Consider the following 6,000-nt stretch of genomic DNA (forward strand, 5'->3'; position numbering starts at 1 on the left):
TCCCTGGTGAACACAAATCCAAACCGCTTGGATCTTAAAAGAAGGAGAAATTAACCATCCCCCCTCCTTTCCCCCACCTATCCCTGGTGAGTCCAGATCCAATCCCCTTGGATCTTAAAACAAAGACAAATCAATCAGGTTCTTAAAAAGAAAGCTTTTAATTAAAGAAGAAAGGTAAAAATCATCTCTGTAAAATCAGGATGGAAAATACTTTACAGGGTAATCAAATTTGTATAGCCCAGAGGAATCTCCTCCAGCCTTAGGTTCAAAGTTACAGCAAACAGAAGTAAAATCCTCTCAGCAAAAAAGGTACATTTACAAGTTGAGAAAACAAAAATAAAACACAGACGGGACCCTTGTGGACGGCTCAGGAACAGGGATGGATGTGGAAGCTTGCTTGGCCTGGCTGCATGTGACCATTCCCACCCTCTTGGCCAGCTTCACATGGTTGGCCAAGTCTTTCCCCAGTAGCATGGGGATGGGATAATTGTATAGATTGCAAAAGTCTACATTCCTGACCAGCCCTTGTACTGGACAGGTAACTCACTCTAGGTAAGTTTACAGATTTTGACATGAATGGGTGAATTGTCACTTGGGTCTCTGGGTTGATGAATTTGGTGTCCAATAAGGATTGGTGGATAGCTGACACTTGTGCCCCCGTGTCTCTCCATGTGATAACCTTCTTTCTGCCCACTCTCAAGTTCTCCTTTCGCTCCGAGGGTATTTGAGAGGCATCTGGGCCTGGGGATCTTTGGTGTGATTGTGGTGTAATGAACTGTAATCAGTTGGGGTTCTTGGGACAGTGGGCCTTTATATGTGCCAGTTCATTACATTTAAAACATCGCCCAGCTGACTGGTCACTGGGTCGAGGTGGGTTGCTGGAGACTGGTGAGGTGGGACAATAGGGTGTCTGGGGCTTTCCTTGGGTTGTAGGTGGGGTCTTGGGTTGCCCCCGGTGATAGGGTTTATTTTCGGTCTGCCCCCTCTGATATTTGCTCCCCTTGCTAGTAGTTTTTTTTCTTTTCTGCAACTTCCACCCCCATCTGGCTCCAATCTCCCCCGCCTCAGTTACAGTTTTGGGCTTCCCATATAGGATGTACCTTTCTATTTCCTCAGGAACACCCTCTAAAAACTGCTCCATTTGCATTAGGAAGGCCAGCTCTTCCAGAAGGTTAGCACTTGCTCCTGATATCCAGGCCTCCCAATTCTGTCCAATGTGGTAGGCGTGTCGGGTAAATGACACATCTGGTTTCCACCTTAGGGCTCTGAACCGCCGACGGGCATTCTTAGGTGTTAGCCCCATTCTGATTCTGGCCTTGGTTTGAAAAAGTTTATAATCATTCTTGAGTTCCGTAGGCATTTCAGCCACCACCTCTGCTAAGGGTCCACTGAGCTGTGGCCTCAACTCTATCATGTACTGGTCTGCAGAGATGCTGTACCCAAGGCAGGTCCTTTCAAAATTTTCTAAGAAGGCCTCAGTATCATCACCTGCCTTGTAGGTGGGGAATTTTCTGGAATGGGAAACAGTACCTGGAAAAGGGTTGTTAGGGTTGGCGGGTACATCCGGCTTAGCCCTTGCTAATTCCAGGGCCTGCTGGTGGGCCTCCTTCTGGATCTCCATAGCCCTCCAGTGGTCAGCCTCTTTGGCTTTCTCTTCTCTTTCTCTCTCATTTTTGTTTCTTCTCCATCTCTTTTTGTTTCATCTCCATAGCTCTTTTGTGGGCAGCCTCTTCTCTGGCTATTTCTAATTGTTTTAGTTCCATCTGTCTCTTATGTTCGTTGTCTTTCTCTGTTGCTTTCAGCCTAGCCAGCTCTAGTTTGTTAGTTGCTCCACTAGTACTCATTTTCCTGCTTTCTTGTGCTGGCCACACCCCTCTACAGCTCACTGAAACTGGGATGCAGTCAGCTCAGGGCTGCTTGGTTAATAGAGACTTCTAACTAGCTATATCCGAGAGGTAGAAAGAAAGAAAACAATTTACCTTGTAAATTCCTTTTACTGCCTGCTTGCTCACAGCTTGAAGCCTCCTCTTAACAAAGACCCTTGTTAAAAAACTTAACACCTCTGCCTTCAGGCTGCTTTCCAGGCAGCTAGAAAGGAAAGAAAAAAAAATCCTGCTGCCTTTTGGGTCCTAAAAAATCCCACACCGCTGCTCACCATGTCAAGGTTTCTTCCCCACTCTGAACTTTAGGGTACAAATGTGGGGACCTGCATGGACACTACTAAGCTTAATTACTAGCTTACATCTGGTAACTCTGCCACCATCCAGAAATTTCAGTGTCTGGAACACTTACTGTCCCCCCAAAACTCTCCCCTCCCTGAGTGGCCTTGAGGGACTTCACCCATTCCCTGGTGAACACAAATCCAAACCGCTTGGATCTTAAAAGAAGGAGAAATTAACCATCCCCCCTCCTTTCTCCCACTAATCCCTGGTGAGTCCAGATCCAATCCCCTTGGATCTTAAAACAAGGACAAATCAATCAGGTTCTTAAAAAGAAAGCTTTTAATTAAAGAAGAAAGGTAAAAATTATCTCTGTAAAATCAGGATGGAAAATACTTTACAGGGTAATCAAATTCATATAGCCCAGAGGAACCCCCTCTAGCCTTAGGTTCAAAGTTACAGCAAACAGAAGTAAAATCCTCTCAGCAAAAAAGGTACATTTACAAGTTGAGAAAACAAAAATAAAACTAATCCACCTTGCCTGGCTGTTACTTACAATTTTGAAACATGAGAGACTGATTCAGAAAGATTTGGAGAGCCTGGATTGATGTCTGGTCCCTCTTAGTCCCAAGAGCGAACAACCCCCAAAACAAAGAGCATAAACAAAGAGTTCCCTCCACCAAGATCTGAAAGCATCTTGTCCCCCTATTGGTCCTCTGGTCAGGTGTCAGCCAGGTTTACTGAGCTTGTTAACCTTTTACCGGTAAAAGAGACATTAACCCTTAACTATCTGTTTATGGCAATGTTATTCCAAATACAGGAAAGCTACTTTAGATGGTCATCTGCTGGGAGCTACTATAAACTGCCCATAGTCAATGTTTGTATACTGCCTCGCTGGATCTCCTTTATTACACAATGGCCTTTCTTCTTGACCAGCAAAACATTGCTCTTCGGTCTTTTAAGTTTTCTTACCCCTGGTTGAGGGTCTAACAGAATATTTTCTTACTATTAGTTTTGGCACCTGAAGAACATTCTGATGGTTCATGTTACAACAGAGAACTGGCCTCCGAATACTGTCCTACAACTGCTTTACATTTTGGCAAAGAATCTCCATAGTCCCTTGAAAGCTTTTAGTAGAAAAGGAAATCAATAGTTTGCCATTAAAATGATTACAATTCTCAATTTGCCAGCCAGTCTTGACACTATGTTGTTATTCACAAGTTTCTTGCTCCAGGGACAGCTCTGGCAATAGTACCCAGATCAGCAACAGCAGCAGAAGAGAGAATAACCATACTCTACTAACTGAGGCTGAGGGGATATGTCAGAAGAGCCTTTCAGAGGGTGAGACCACCAATAACTTTCTCTTATTTTACTAAATTTTTACAACTAAAAGTGAGCTGAGGGAAGGGGGGAAGGATCTAGCAGCAATTATCCTCTTCAGTGAGGATGAGGTGTTTCCTAATATAGAGTTTGAAAAGCTTTAAGGATCCTTCAGGATGAAAGATGCTATATAAATGTAAGCTATTATTACTAGTAGCAATATTCTCAAAGTTTTAATTGTTCTTCTAATAGTTTTTCAGTGGAAAAGGAGGAAATGGGAAGTCTAGGGCTTGTGGATACCCACTCTCCTGTCCTCAGTTTTAGGGCCTGAATCTAGAGTTTCAGGAACTACATGGACTAGAATGCAGAGATATGGTTTGGAGACAGGGCTCCCTTTCAATTTCTCTTCCTTGCCTTCAACTTGGTCTTGAGTTTCTGATCATTTGGAAGGTGCAAATGGGAAGGTGCAAGCCAAATGCACAGGGTAGTTTGCCAGCGGTAACAAGGAGTCCATGTGTAATAGGGAAAAGAAAGAGGCAGCAAGGCACCCTGGAAAATGTAGTCCAGCTCCAGAAACATTTTGGTAGTTTCTGCCTCTGGTTGGGCCCCATGGGTAAATGGGAGGAATCTCAAGCTATATAACTAGGTCTCTTCCTTCAGATAAAAATTACAGCTGATGAGGGAACTGAAAGAGGCAGTGTGGACTGAGCAATCAGGGAGGCAGCAACTGTTGAAAACCACTACCTCACTCTTTCCTGTTTGTTTTATTGGGAGACAAAAAGGAGTAAACTCCAATAAATCATAATAGCATAAATGCTGTTATGTGTCTTTCTATATGTTCCTACGTTTTTGGTACAAATCACAAAACGCCAGTCTTTGTTACTATTATTATGTATTGCACAAACCCTGTCTTTCAAGTCCATTTTTTCTTGCAAGCATTTCAAGAGACCAAATGACCAGATAGCACAGTCCACCTTCAGCATAAATCTTACCACTAGAGCTGTCGAGCGATTGCGCAATTAATCGTGATTTTTTTAAATTAATCACACTGTTAATAATAGAATACTATTTATTTAAATATTTTTTGATGTTTTCTACGTTTTCAAATATATTGATTTCAGTTACAACACAGAATACAAAGTGTATAGTGCTCTCGTTCTATTTATTTTTTATTACAAGTATTTGCACTGTAAAAAACAAAATAAATTCTATTTTTCAATTCACCTAATACAAATACCATAGTGTAATCTCTTTATCTTGAAAGTTGAACTTACAAATGTAGAATTATGTAAAAAAAACCCACTTGCATTCAAAAATAAAACAATCTAAAATTTTAGAGCCTACCAGTAGACTCAGTCCTACTTGTTCAGCCAATCGCTCAGACAAACAAGTTGGTTTACATTTTGCAGGAGATAATGCTGCCTGCTTCTTGTTTGCAATGTCACCTGAAAGTAAGAACAGGCATTTGCATGACTCTGTTGTAGCCGGTGTGGCAAGATATTTACGTGCCAGATGTGCTAAAGATTCATATGTCCCTTCATGCTTCAGCCACTATTCCAAGGGAATTGCATCCATGCTGATGACGGATTCTACTGAATAACAATCCAAAGCAGCACAGACAAACGCATGTTCATTTTCATTATCTGAGTCAGATGCCACCTTCAGAAGGTTGATTTTCTTTTTTGGTGATTTGGCTTCTGTAGTTTCTGCATTGGAGTGTATGCCCTACACTTGGTACCTCTCAAATTTTGGAAGGCACCTCAGATTCTTAAAAGGAAGGGGCCGGCTGTAGTGGAGTTAGTTCAGTTTCGGTTTTGGGCTGGGTGGTGGGAATTCAGGGTATAATAAGCTGGCATCCAAGCACCCTAAACCCCCAGAAGGACTCAGCTGAGGGGTCCTGGCTGTGCATACAAGCTCTGCTGTAACCTGCATTCCTGTTGTCCAATAAACCTTCTGTTTTACTGGCTGACCCAGTGAGAAGGACTTCGCAGTAACAGGGTCCCCCAGGGGATTGCAGCGAGCAGTCCCAGGGGCGGAGGAGTCTGCAGCTCGACCCTGGCAGAGAGATGGTGACCTCAAGAAGGGCTGGTGCACTAGGGGTCTCCCTGGAAACCGTGGGGAGCAACGAGCACCCCGGCCTGTGAGTGGCCGGCAGAAAGATGTATGCCAAGCAGCGTAAGTGCGATCTGGTGGAGCTGTGCAAGAGAGGGGGCTGCGCAGTGGGAGGCTCACCAAGGACCAGCTGATTGCCCAGCTGGAGGAGGGAGACTGCTTGAATGAACGAATCCCTGTCTCTGAGGGAAGCAGCCTGGCAGATGCAGTGTCTGTCCCCGCTGGGAGTGGTCAGCCGGGGCTGAGGGCTTCCCAAGACCCACCCTTCCTATGCCTAGGGAAAGGGCAAGGAGAAGTCCAGTGAATACCGAGGGCATCGTGACTCCCCCGGCCAGCAGGGGATCCTCCTGGCGAAGCTTACCCCCCAGCATGGGATTGTCCCAGCTGCGCTCAGCATCCGTGGAATGGA

The sequence above is a fragment of the Gopherus evgoodei genome, chromosome 3 (assembly GCF_007399415.2).
Source record: "Gopherus evgoodei ecotype Sinaloan lineage chromosome 3, rGopEvg1_v1.p, whole genome shotgun sequence".
Taxonomy (NCBI): Eukaryota; Metazoa; Chordata; order Testudines; family Testudinidae; genus Gopherus; species Gopherus evgoodei.